This window comes from Amblyomma mixtum, chromosome 3 (genome assembly GCF_055824585.1).
Source record: "Amblyomma mixtum isolate Tamu chromosome 3, ASM5582458v1, whole genome shotgun sequence".
Taxonomy (NCBI): domain Eukaryota; kingdom Metazoa; phylum Arthropoda; class Arachnida; order Ixodida; family Ixodidae; genus Amblyomma; species Amblyomma mixtum.
The window spans coordinates 359,710,695-359,725,109 of record NC_143014.1 but is presented as its reverse complement, the minus strand read 5'-3'; the positions used below and the strand labels follow the sequence as shown (position 1 = coordinate 359,725,109).

Sequence of the window (14,415 nt, the reverse complement as noted above, 5' to 3'; positions counted from 1 at the left end):
CTTAATCATCTCTCTTAGTTCTTTCCTTCCTCCATGGGTAACAAGGAGCCACATCACGGCTGCCGCAGTGATGCCAAGACAACTAGCAATGCATCGATGGCGGCAACACATGGGAGGGGAAACCGAAAACGAAAATTTGCGGTGGTCAGCCTAAGCTGCGCGCCGAAACCTAGTCACGTGACAACCATAAATGCTAGATGTAGCGGCGGGCTCACTAGGACCGGGTCTGAGCGGACTCCGGTGCCTGCGATCGGAGTGGCGGCCGGACAGCAGGTGTGGAGAGGGTACGTTGGTGTCCCTGGCGACGGAAAAGAGAGGGAAGCGCATTTTGCGCGGTCGCGGAGGTTCTTTCTTTTCGGGCTTGACGGCAGTTGGCGTGGGCGCCACGTGCTTGCGGCGGGTCGGTGTCAACGTTTCGCCGCGTTGTTGGGGGCCTCCTTGCGATGCGGCCCATACTCGTTGCTGCGCTACGAGATGCCCCCCTACGCGCTAACCGTACGCGCGCTAACCGGGACGTTCGCGATAAGCCGCGGGTATACGCACCCAGTGTACGATGTTTGATTAATGGAAGCAAGTCAGGGATTTCATGCTACTTAGACTCGGGGGAACTGCTGTACACCTTAACATGGTTTTCCCGCCGCTATGGCTCAGTGGTTACGGTGTTCGGCTGCTGACTCGAAAGACGCGGGTTCGATCCCGGCCGCGGCGGTCGCATTTCGATGAAGGCGAAATTCTAGAGGCTCGTGTACTGTGCGATGTCAGTGCACGTTAAAGAACCCCAGGTGGTTGGAAATTTCCGGAGCCCTTCACTACGGCGTCTCTCATCGCGTAAGTCGCATTGGGACATTAAACCCCATAAACCAACCAACCAACCTTAACATGGTTTTTACTGTAAAGCATTGCATTACTATGCCTTTATGTAGCAGCATGATCAGAGCAAAGAATGGGCAGTTTGTGGACTTGTGAAGTCAAATCAGAGTTGGTCTGTCAGTGATAAAGTATCAGAGTGTAAGCAGTTGGAGAAGACTGGAGGGGGGCACTGCCCTTTATGGAAAAGTTTTGGGGAGGCAGAGCCCCCCCCCCTCGCGTTCCGGAATCCCTGTCTTTTTTTACTGGCTAGCTGAACCTAACTGGCATCGTGCCGTTTGGGCATGTTGCAGCATCCCGCTTCTATGAGCTGCTGGATGCGTACCGGCTCAGCACCGAGCAGCTGGTGCAGTACAACTATCCGCGGGCACATCCGACGGAGCGAGGCCGGGCCCTGTTTGGAGGAATTGATAGCCGGCAATACTCGAAGCCGAATGGTGAGCCCCCTTTTTTTTTCTTGTTACTTCCAGGTTCCCAGATCACTGTTGGCAGCACCTGTTCTTCTCTTGACCTGTTCTTGTCTTGAGCTGGATAAAAAAAAAGAAGAAAAGCAAATCTATTTCCTTTGTGCTGATTAGTGACAGGGGATTGATTCCTGTTGGCAGTGTCATCAGAACAAGAGCAAGGAGCGGTGTTTGCAGTGTTCTGTGCTTTGGGACGTTGTTTCTGTAGGAGCAGTTTTTGACTTAAACATGTGCCTCGAGTAGCAGCCTGGAACTTCTGGTTTGAACATCTATTTTTAGTATATCTGCAGCCTAACACTTATACACACACGCAGAAAAAAGATATTTAATGCAGGTTCTGTCTCAAGGCATACAATATTATTCCAGGTGTGTCTTTTTCGCATTTTTATGTGAACCTTGATGGACCATATGTATCAGCAGCGCGACCACAAAACAGGAAGAAAAAGATTGTACAGACCACTGAACTTCGAACTTTCTCTCTGTACTATCTTCTCCTTCTTCTTCCTGTTTTGTGGTCGCGTTGTTGATACATATGGATTGTAACCAACTAGCCCGGCAGATGGTGTTATTCTTGGTGGACCGTTTTATGAAGTCCTTTACTGTATTAATGCGTATGTGCTTTTAGTTTCTGCGTGATAATTTAGTTGAGAAAGATATGTGCAAAATGATGGTGCGGAGATCTGATTGACATTTAAACGTGTCTTTTCCATGCAATACAACTACTGCAGTCTGGCAAGTCATAAGCCTAGCCATAGTGTCATAGTGCTCTGTTACTGAAGATATATATATATATGTTCAGTACTACAGCAGCAGTGGCTCATAAGAGGGATCTGTTCATGAACTATACTATATCCCATAACTGACTTGCAGCCCTGCCAAAAACAGAGACCTCCTCAGCCGATCAGGAGAGCGTGTTAAACGTGTTCCTCCCCACCTCGCCGTCTGTGTGTCGTCTGCTTGTGGAGTACACAGAATGGTTAGAAAAGAGTATAAATCGATGCCATCTACATTCTGTCCCCCTATGCATACTTACATTCGCTAAATGCTAGCATTTTGCATGTCATTACACCATTTGTCACATTCGTACTTTTAGTTTAGCGCACGCAAACTGAGACAGAATGATAAGGTGAGCCGAGTGGCGCCATCTGTTGGTTAGAGCAGGAAGCATTTTTGTCAACAAATCAATGCTTCCCTTTAGGAATAGAAGCAGCAGAATCATTACTCTAAATAAAAAATTGAGCAAATTTATTGCTCGTGCACTTTATTATAGGTGAGATCAGACGAAGTGAAAGCCCTGTGCCCAATTTATGGTCACTTAACGTACTTAAAACAGGAGCAGCAACGATGAATTCAATCCAAGGCAAGAGGTCGTGCTTTGAAAGGGGCTGCCATTTTGGAAACAGTGTTTTAGAGCGTGCAAGAGTCACGCGCACAAAACTCTGGAAATAGCGTACGTAACTCGAGCGTACATTAAAGCTCGGTGGGGTATATCGTTTGGCGAATGTGGACTTCAGAGCAGGCTATCCCATATGCCCGTACGCATATTTTATACTGGCACTACGTTCCGCAGCGTCAAAACGTTGCCTGTGCACTCATTGCAGCTTTGGTAGTGCTGCAAGGAACTACTGGGATGGAGTATAGCTGCTGCTGACTGTTTGGCTAAGTGAGCGTTATGAAGTGGGAGTGTAGCAGGAAGTGTGAGAATTAACACTCCCTGCAGATGAAGGCTTGTCAGGAGACATCGCTGCTTCTGCCTGCATTTAGTGTTGGCGAACATAGCCACACACAGAAAAACAGGGACGCCCAATTCCATTATATATTGGCAATGTGATAGCATTAGTAGCTGTTGATGCCTTCACCGGAAGTGTCACCACTTCCTGTATGGTGATGTCACTTCCTGTTTGTTACCGGAAGTGACATCACTTCTTGCCTGGTGGTGTTGCTTCCTGTCTTTTACCAGAAGTGACATCACTTCCTCTCTGGTGGTGTCACTTCCTGCCTGGAGACACTTCCTGTCTCGTGATGTCACTTCCTGTCTAGTGATGTAACTTCCTGTCTGGTGATGTAACTTCCTGTCTGTTACAGGAAGTGACCTCACTTCTTGCCTGGTGGTGTCACTTCCTGTCTTTTACCAGAAGTGACATCACTTACTCTCTGGTGGTGTCACTACCTGCCTGGTGACACTTCCTGTCTGGTGATGTCACTTCCTGTCTGGTGATGTAACTTCCTGTCTGTTGCGAGAAGTGGCATCACTTCTTGCCTGGTGGTGTCACTTCCTGCATGGTGACACTTCCTGTCTGGTGATGTCACTTCCTGTCTGTTACAGGAAGTGACATCACTTCTTGGCTGGTGGTGTCACTTCCTGTCTTTTACCAGAAGTGACATCACTCCCTCTCTGGTGGTGTCACTTCCTGCCTGGTGGCACTTCCTGTCTGGTGATGTCACTTCTCTTCAGCCAGTGGGCGAATGCTATGACCGACCATGCGTTTTGGTCCCATAAGGCTTCTAATGCTGTCTTATTAAGAATGTGAATGGGCTGCTGTGTCGAGAAGAGTGGCCAGCTTGACCCTCTGTGCTGAGGTGTCCCCGTGCCCTACCTGCAGATCCAGTGCTGCGGTGCTCTCGGTGCGGAGCCACCTTTTCGCTGACCGAGGACGGGGACTACACACGCCCGGAAGAGTGCGTCCACCACTGGGGCCGACTCTGGAAGAAGAGGAGTGAGTGGGCGGCGACCTCTTTTCATGTGCCGGGCTTGCCACTTGCTTTGTCTTCGTGCGCCACTCTTTGGCAGCCATCATATTTGTTTCATTCTTCCCGTTATCGTGGAAAGTTGTTGATTCAAACCTGCTTGATTCGAAGCTTTGTTTATTAGGTGCACTAGGTGTACTAGAAAGGCTTCCCCTAAATTGAACTCCATGCAATTGGAACAGATTTGTGGTCCCTTTTGAATCCGAACTGTCAGAGTTCGACTATTCCACCCTTGGATATCTTGGGTTGCACAGTAACTTCGGAAAGAAAAATGGTTGGTGTAACATTAAGAGATCGGAAGTAGGCGTAGCGAGTGAGAGAACAAACATGAGTTAATGACATCCTGGTCGGAACCAAGAAGGAGGAATTGGCTTGTGCAGGGCATGTAATGCGGTGGCAAGGTAAACACTGGTCCTTAAGGGTAACGGAGTGGATTCCAAAAGAAGGCAAGTGGTAGCAGGGGGCGCCAGAAATTTAGGTGGGCGGATGAAATTACGAAGTTTGCGGGGATAGGGTGGCCTCAACTGGCAAAGGGAAGGGCTAATTGGAGAGACTCGGGAGAGGTCTTTGCCTAGGCGTAGTCAGGCTGATGATGATGATGCTGATGACACAGTAACTGAAGGAGGACAGTTGTGAGGATGTTCAACCACATCCTCTTTAAGCTACTTCTGTGGCTTTGTTTTACTTGGCCATTCTGGCTACTTGACCCAGAGGGTTTTCAGCATTCAGTCCGGTTTCCCTGTTGCTTGACACAGTTGTACCAGCAGTGGCCGGTGATACCCACGCTGGAGTTCTGGGTGTGAGGATGCCTTTCAGCTGTCGAACTGAATGTCAGGCATTGCAGTGAGTGATGTTTCAAAGCAGGTTGGTTGTTGGAAGGTGTTGTGCTTTGCAGTGACTTTAGCAGTGCTGTGCTTAAACAGCGTGCAAATCGACGGGTACCCTGTGCTGACTTTAAACACGGCAGTGAGTAGCCTGCGTGACCTTTCAAGACAAGGAACTTGTGCTCTTGGGATGGTTGGAGTGACAGCACCTAGAGGTGCAACGACATTACGAAGGGAAGGCCTGTCGTGGCTACTGTTGTTTTGTATGTGCTACTGCTGAGAGAAAAGTAGACACTAGGACCATACCACGTGGCTCAGACAATATGGTCTGCAGCATTTTCTATGAAGAAGTAATAATAAAGAACATCCTGATGTGTCGGGTGCAACCGGTACCAGTTGGTTTCCAACCAGTTTGCGGTTATGCATTGGGAACTTCCAAAAATGTGGTCTCTTGTTTGACTGAGTTGGCATGGCTTCCATGTTGTAAGCACGTTACTTGTCGCGTCATACCCCATTTTGATTTGCAGTTGCTGGGGCCCTGGAGAGTCGCTACCGCTGCTGCGAAGGGGACGGAGATTCGGACGGCTGCTGCGTTGCCAAGGTGAGGAGAGTGTGTCATACATCGACAGAGTGATTTTGCCACACCACTGCATTCGCATACAGTTTCTTAAGGCGACTGCAATGCTGGTAGCTCTCAGTGTCTTGCTCCTGTGCATGCATGTGCAGCAAGCAACCTTGAGTCTTGTGCTGAGACAAGCCACATATATTTTACTGGCGTCTTTTTAGTGTCACCTTTCCTTTGCGTCTGTTGACGAGGTAGAGAGGCAGAAAAGAGGTCATAATTTGGCTGCTCGCTTCACCATCTGTTTTCATTAGCCCGAGGCTGGAGGTAGTGTGTACCCTGATGTGGCATGTACTGTGGTCCCAGGTGTGTGCTGCGATAGACTATATAGAAAAGTGGGCGAGTGGCAGCGCCCTGATGTGGACATGTACGGTGGTCCCAGGGGTGTGATCTGATAGAATGTGAGTGTGTGTGTATATATATATATATATATATATATATATATATATATATATATATCATGGATGGGAGCCAACATAGGTTGCAGAAGGTAAAGGCCGATTTTTACATTAGAATCCTGATGGCGCGAACCTCATCGGGCTGCAAAAAAATTCGTGTCATATGAAATTTTTCTATCACCTGAAACAAATAAAGTTCATATGCAGAAGCGGGGGAAATGCATTCACGCATATTGGTTTCGTAGCTGAGGAGAATTATTCACGGCTGCTCGGCCACAGCTCACTACTCACAGGGATAGAGCATGACTGGTGATTGCGACGTTAGCGTATCAACTGTTATTCGTATCAACCGTGTTCGTATCACTGAGGCTCTATTGTATATTGTCTGCATTGGCATAAGATGCCTCAGTATTTGTTGCACAAATGGCTGTTTTTTAGTGCAGTGGCACTACTGGGCACATTTTCCAATTTCGGGCATACTTACTTGCCTGAAGCCTGCTTTGTGGCAGGTGACCTTATGTACTAAAGGCTTTTGACGTAAAGGCCTTTACCTGGAAGGCATTTTTCATGATGGCCTTTGGGTAAAGGCCTTCACTTTGGGTAAAGGCCTTCAAGTGAAGGCCTTTTAGATGGCCATCACGGAAAATGCCTTCCAGGTAAAGGCCTTTAGGTCAAAAGCCTTTAGTACATAAGGACACCTGCTACAAAGCAGGCTTCAGACGATTACGTATGCCCGAAATCGGAAAATGTGCCCAGTAGTGCTACTGCACTAAAAAAACAGCCAAAGGCCATCACGGAAAATGCCTTCCAGGTAAAATGCCTTTAGGTCAAAAGCCTTTAGTACATAAGGAGCCTAAACGTCCACCGTAACTAGTGCTACCGGATGGTATTCCGTATTTAGCTATGCTAAACCGTCTGCTAAATTTTTTGATGAGCCTAGTGATGTGTTGTGTGGGGATGCAGTGTAGAACATGTCGATCATAGCTAAGTTGTTTCTTCGTGTGTGTGTGTGGTTGTCACGAGACAGAGCCCTCCTGATTGCTGTGTAACTGCCCTCTCCCGCTGCGCTGGCCAGGATTGGAGCACCCCACTCAGTTGTGTCTCTACCTGCCCCACCCTTCCCCATTACAGGGCCATGTACACGAAGGCCTAGAGCCAAGCGAGCTGACGGGCTTTGTGTCTACGCTCGCCAAGAGCCCACCCCCTGGAGGGGGTACTCCGGGAGTTTACGCACTCGACTCTGAAATGGCAAGTGCCCCGAGAAACCTCACTGGCTTAGCGTGGACAGGACACTTTGTAAAGCAGCTTGAACACATTGCACCGCGCACCCTTAAGGGGGTCATGCGTCTTAGAGCATTTTTTTTAATTTACCCACCAACTGCAATAAAACTGCATCGACTTATTCACGTTTTTCTGCTGATTTCAAATATGCAATTTGTTTATTTCTAGGCCATTTAGTTCATGAGATATTAATATATTTCATGCCATTGTCTGCTCAAGCAATACAAAAAAATGGGCCACCAGAAATTTAATTTTAATTTGTAGGTAGATACTACAATATGTGAGGAATGCAACGCTTGAAACAGTTTTCAGTTTTTTGTCCGTGTGGACAAATGGGCTTAATAGTTTCATGTGTGTCATGTGTATCCTGTCACCGTATGTCTGGTTAACTCACTTGAAAATTAACTATTAAGCCCATTTGTCCACACAGACATAAAACTGAAAACTGCTTCCAGTGTTGCATTCCTCACACATTGTAGTATCTACCCACATTTTAAAATAAATTTCTGGTGGCCCATTTTTTTTCTATTGTTTGAGCAGACAATGGCATGATATATAATAATATCTCAAGAACTAATTGGCCTAGAAATAAACAAATTGCATATATGAAATCAGCAGAAAAAAGTGAACAAGTCTGTGTCGTTTCATTGCATTTGGTCCGTAAATAAAAAAAAATGCTCTAAGACCCATGTCCCCCCTTAATGCATTCGTCCGACATCTGGGGTCATTTCAATTATTAATCAGTCGGCCCTTTCTCTACCATCTTTTAACAGTTCTGGTTTGTTCTCCTGGGGCCTAGATGCTTGACTGTTACAGTGGCCGGAACATGCATGCGTGATGATGATGATGATGATGGTGATGTCAGTTTTCATCGGATCCTCAAGATGGCTGATGTGTGTAACTACATTGGCTATCAGCTGTTCTGGTAGCGTGATAGTGTTAACGGCCTCGTTGTCCTCAAAATCTGGAGCAGCAGTGTGTGCAAGTTTTTGAAAGCCTTCTTGATATATAGTATATGTAGTATATATGGAAAGCCTTCTTGATATGTAGGAGTATATATATATTTATTTATTATTTATTTATTTATTTAATACTGAAAAGTTGCTCCACTCCAAGCAGGCATGAGCACGGGCATGAGCACAGATACAAATGAAAAAAGAAGATATGCACGAATTTCATACAAGAGCAAACGATGATGCGAAAAAAGAAACCGAAAAAGACAAGGGTTTCACATAGAAAGGCTCTCAAATAACTGTGATATGTAGTATATATGGTGGCAGCTGTACATATTGTGCTTCTCAGTTGCACATTATGGTTTCTACCACATAGGTTGTGTAGACACCACATAGAGATAAAGGATCATTTTCTTTAGACTCGCTTTCTGCTGGTTTGTTTTTGTCACCTGATTGCACTGGCTGTTGGAGAATGTGTTTGCATTATGTAACAAGCGTCACGCGTGAATTGTGTCTGTTCTGTGCAGTGCTACACGTCTGAAGGTATCGACCTCACAAGGGTGACGGTGGTTGGCTGGGACCTGCAGTCTGTGTACGAAACTCTCGTCAAGCCCAAAGGGAATATTCTCGACTACAACACACGGTTAGTGCCCCCCCCTCTGTCTCTCTTCCTGATCCTCAACTTTTTTTTGTGGTCCACTTTGCACTGTGTGTCTTGTGGTATGTGTGTGTGCTGTGCACTGCTGTGTGGTTGGCATTGCATGTTATTGCAATGCGGTGCAATATTGCCACACCTGTGATGTCAAGAGACCCATAACTGACCCTGTCCCCTACGACCCTCCTCACCCACACCCACAGGCTTTGAGCCCCTCTTGACGAACAGATTTATTCATCAGTGTCCATCACTACGTTTAACAGTGTTCTTAGCAGCTCTCAGAACCATAAGGGCTGTTCCCAGTGTTATTTTCGAAGCACAGATTCCATTTGCAAGCTTTACAGACGGTGAAAGTTACCGTGCTGAGGAAATTGAATAGGTTCTCGATAATCAGGACCGGGCTGATTTGAACTTCTAGTTTATTCGAACCGGCACTTTGGTCCCACCAGCATCAGGTTTGTTAAAATGGCTCCTCCTTAATGCAAACAAATTTTCGGTTCTTCTTTGAGTTCAGGTTATCGAGAATTGACTGCATTGGCAAATATACTCGTCGTGCTAATAGCCTGGCCTTGGAGTGGCTACAGCTGCGATAAGAGGCCACAGTGACTTGTGAAGCCAACTGTGCTCAGATCTTCCCATCGTTACTCTGCTGAAGCAGCTGCCCAATGAGCACCTGTCAGATTAGCCTGCAGTAGCCTTTGTACGGAATGGTTTGGACACAATGCATCAACCATTTTCGTGCGAGAATGTTCTATCCTTGCCACTGATGCTGTCAGGAGATCTGGCACAACAGCAATGAAGCCCGAGACAGAGCACGATAACAGTTGAGTGGAATTATGTTACTCTAATCAGCAACAATGATGATTCGGTGGTTTGAGCTTTTGCCGTGTGTGCAGTAGGCGCTGGGTTCAATCCTCAGTGCCGCTGTTGTATACAAGCTTTTCTCCTAGCCTGGTGTCTCTAGCTTGTCGCTCTGCCCACATTGGGCAGACTAAGCTTTGTTGGGCCAAGCTGCATTTATGCCATTTAAATTCAAGTAATGATAATCTCATAATTCTGGTCCATCACGGCGTGAGGCAAGTGGTATAAAGCGGGCTCCACTCAGGTGGTGTTGTTCAGTTACTGTCATCAGTTTAACCCTTTCAGACACGGACTGTATTCTGACATTGAGAAAAATCTGAAAATTTGTGTGTGTATATGATGATTCAGCAACAATGATGATTCGGTGGTTTGAGCTTTTGCCGTGTGTGCAGGAGGCGCTGGGTTCAATCCTCAGTGCCGCTGTTGTATACAAGCTTTTCTCCTAGCCTGGTGTCTGTAGCCTGTCGCTCTGCCCACATTGGGCAGAGTAAGCTTTGTTGAGCCAAGCTGCCTTTATGCCATTTAAATTCAAGTAATGATAATCTCATAATTGTCTTCCATCACGGCGTGAGGCAAGTGGTATAAAGCGGGTTCCTCTCAGGTGGTGGTGTTCAGTTACTGTCATCAGTTTAACCCTTTCAGACACGGACTGTATACTGACATTGAGAAAAATCTGAAAATTTGTGTGTGTATATTGAAGGCCCCCTACTTCACAAAAATAACACCAATGGCTCAAAAACTTGAGAAATTCACGCACGCCAGGCAGTTCCGCGCTCATGGAATCGCAGCCCTCCTGTTCTTCATAAAATGCATAAATGCCCAATCATCTAAAGCTGTTTTTGCAATGAAAATTCGGCTACAGTGTCCTTTGGTAAAACAATCCATCACGTGAGAGAAGGAAAAAGCTGCAGTGGCAGACAATGCTTCCTAGGCAGACCATACAACTTTGCGTGGACCGTCTACCCGCCGCGGTGTCTCAGTGGTTACGGCGCTCGGCTGCTGACCCAAAAGACGCGGGCTCGATCCCGGCTGCGCAGGTTGAATTTCGATGGAGGCGAAATTCTATGGGCCCATGTACTGTGCGATGTCAGTGCAGGTTAAAGAACCCCAGGGGGTCGAAATTTCCTGAGCCCTTCACTAGGGCATCCCTCATAGCCTGAGTTACTTTGGGACGTTAAACCCCAATAAACCAAAACCAAGCTGTTTTTGTTAAATGATCCCATTTTTGTTAATTGATCCCAGGGATTTCAAACGATGCCTTGCTGGCATCTCCAGCTTTGTGAAAACACCTGTGGGATCTTCAGTAGAAAGGTTCAAAAGTCGTGTGCACTAATGTAGGTGCCGTGCTACAAAGGGTTAGTTTGGAAGGCAGCTGGAATTGGCACGTGGCCTCGGTCGCCCGTTCACTTGATACACCTGGGGATGTTCCGGCAGTGAGAGGCGATGATGATTCTCGTGATAAAGTCGCCGCCCGCCGTCACGTGTTGCTCTTTGGGGTTTGCAGGTTCAGCGGCCTGAAGGAGGAGGACATGGTGGGGGTCTAGACGAGCCTGCGGGACGTGCAGGCGGTGTTGCTCGCGCTCTTCTCGGCGGAGACCCTCCTGCTGGGCCACAGCCTGGACTCGGACCTGCGCGCCCTCCGTCTGGTGCACGGCCGGGTGGTGGACACGGCCGCCGTGTTCCCCCACCGCCGGGGGCTGCCCTACAAACGCGCCCTGCGCACCCTCATGGCCGAGAATCTCAACAAGATCATCCAGAACGGGGGTGAGTCGAAATTATTCGGAGACCTCCACTACGGCACCTCATTCTCTCTTTCTTCTTTCACTCCTAATGTCCTCCCTTCCCTTACGTCCTCCCTTACCTTACGGCACGGCACGGTTCAGGTGTCCGGCGCGGTTCAGGTGTCCGCACAGTTTCAGGGTTCAGGTGTCCGCCGAGATTTGTGAGACAGATACTGCGCCATTTCCTTTCCTCAAAAATCAATTCACCCCCTCTCACTCTGGTGTACACGTGCGCTGGGGGCCTGTTCCCCCAGCATTGGCTTCTTGTTTGCCGGGGCCCCTGGTCATGCCATTTGTGGCATGACCAGTGTTGCGTAGCAGTGTCTACTGTTTAAAGGTCCCCTGCAGCTCCTTTTGAGTGTAGTGTATAACTTCGGTCGCTGAACTGTGTTGTCATGAACATGTACACTGCTACTTGCAGCAGAGAACCCACAACTGAGCCCAGAAGCTGGCGAGCCCTTTTCAATACTCCTTTTTATACTCGAGGACCTCCTCCGTGTCACCCTCTGTGTATGTCGGTTAAGAGGTGGTGGTTGGTTAGATTCAGACATCACGCAGCTGCTATGGCCGCATGTCACTCATTGCAGGGTGTTTAGGAGTTTCTAGGCATGAGAATTACGAAGCTTTGCAAATTCCGGAGAAGGGGGTTCCGCTTAGTACAAGTAAAACAGAAACAAAACAAAAACCAAACAAACAGCAGGGAACGATGTACATCATTGCAACGAAAGATAAGGGGAAGCAGCGTTCATTATTGAGGCAGGAATAGTGTAGCGCTCATTTGTTCATATGAAACAAGCAAGCCGTAAACGTTTGAAATTTAAGCGTGGAACTGGTTCGCCATTTATGTCGTTACATGCCTTGCTGTTTCGCACCACCAAGCACCATAGTGCATCATGTGTTCCTAATGTAATCTGATGCAGGCCTGTGTCATGCTAGAAATCGTGCACCATACCAGTTTGTTTATGAGCATCTTTGGCTTGGATAGAACTCTTGTATGGCCATTCCTCTGTTTCGAAAAAGCTTCTATGAATTCTGTTTAATTTCGGAATATCCATGAATGTCATCACTTTGGACTGCTTGCCATGGTCCTTGTGGCAGAGGACTATGTATAGGTCATAGTTTGAACTGAAATAAATTCCTTTCTTGCCCTGTCTTTCTTCAACTTGACATACTATTCAAGTAAAGTACACCACTGCAATTCATTTTTACAAGGACGCCAACTGGATTATGTGAGTGAGCCATCCTTAGGCTTGATCTATCCTGCACAGCATCTTTATTGTATCAAATGCCCATTGGTTCAGTGAACATGCAAGCTATCACCCTCACATTGATTATGAATGCCTCTGAAGCGGTGAATGTCCTTAAGCTTGGAAATGTTTCAGAATTTACTAAAAAATTACAGTCAGTTTGTGTAGATTTGCTATTTTTTTTTTTGTTGTCACTAGGCTAGCAACTGCGAAAAAGCACCAGCGGTTTCATAATTATTAATTGGCCTTTGGAAGCGCCAAGTGAGTGGAGGGACTGTCTATGTGTGGCTTTGTTCATCTGCCTATCACTGATGTTGAATTATGAAGGGGGTGATAGGCTGCCCTCATTAGTTATTAGTGATTCATTGTTGTCTTGTGCAGGATCAATTTGATCCTCTAGTCTTTTGTCTTAATCACGAGTTTCTGTATAAGCTCATGGGTCTGCTCTAAGGCATGAGCGCTCATTTCCACCCCTAAAGCATTTCTTGAGCAAGCAGTCTGGTTTAGAAATTTGTGGTGCTTGTATTATGGTATTGCACAACTTGTATACGTGTGAAAGTGGCAGCTGCGGACACATGCTGGGGACTGTCGTCACGGAATGATTGCAGAGTTGGTTCTGCATCGAGTGTCGTCACACGTCACAGCAGAAGCCCCTATTGGCTGCATATTAACATGCACAGAGCGGCAGGGCCGCAAACGTCTTCCTCCAACACATTCTTTCACACATGGGCCAATGGCTCAGTTGGTTGAGTGTTCCCTTATTGGAGCCTGAAGTTCAGTGGCAGCTCCTAATGTGGTGCATGCTCATCATCATCATGAGCCTGGCTACGCCCACTGCGGGGCCAAGGCCTCAGCCATGTCTCTCCAATTAACCCCGTCCTTTGCCAGTTGCGGCCACCGTATCTCCGCAAACTTCTTAATGCCTTCTCTTGGAATCCCCTCCGTTACCCTGAAGGACCTGCGGGTATCTTGCCTTCGCATTACATGCCCTGCCCAAGCCCATTTCTTCCTCTTTATTTCTAGTAGGATGTCATTAATCCGCGTTTGTTCCCTGACCCACTCCGCCCGCTTCCAATCTCTTAATGTTACACCTATCACGCTATCTGTACATTGTCTGGTAAGTGCTGATCAACTGGTTTTATTCGAGGCTGTACGAGAGCAGAGAGATTGTTTGGCCACTTGGCTAAAACGTGTACTTTATCCGCCAGCAAGTCTTGGATAAAGCGGTCTAGATTTCCTTCACTATGCTTTATGTTGGTTTCCAGAACTGACTGTGGCGCATTTCGCATATGCAGTGGACGGTCACGACAACCAGGAGGACGCAGCAGCCTGCATGGAGCTCATGCTCTGGAAAGTGCGTGAGGACCTCAAGAAAGGCATCCGATGACAGCGCGGACAACGGACTGGCAAAACCAGACACAACTGCCAAAACTGCCGGCACACTTCCCTGGCTAGTGGAGGTGCACCCTAGATGCCGCAGAAGACCAGGGCTGCCTGCAGTGAAAACATTTGCCCATTATTATCCCACATGCCCTGCTACGAGCAAAAGCTGAGAGAACGTCAGGAAGGGCCCTTGTTGCGTTGCACGTTTTTTTGAAATATATATTTCACGGCAGTCTGAGCTTGAGGCTGGGCCTGCATAGAGCACAAGAATACCACCAATTCATCTGCTTCAACAGGGGGCTGGGTGATAGGTATCTTGTTTATTTAAAAG

General features: G+C 47.4%; 1 pseudogene; it reads left to right on the top strand.

The window, feature by feature from the left end:
- Window positions 1-14,112, top strand: part of LOC149356504 (uncharacterized) — a 41,053-nt pseudogene extending 26,941 nt beyond the window's left edge.
- Window positions 14,113-14,415: the final 303 nt, after the last annotated feature.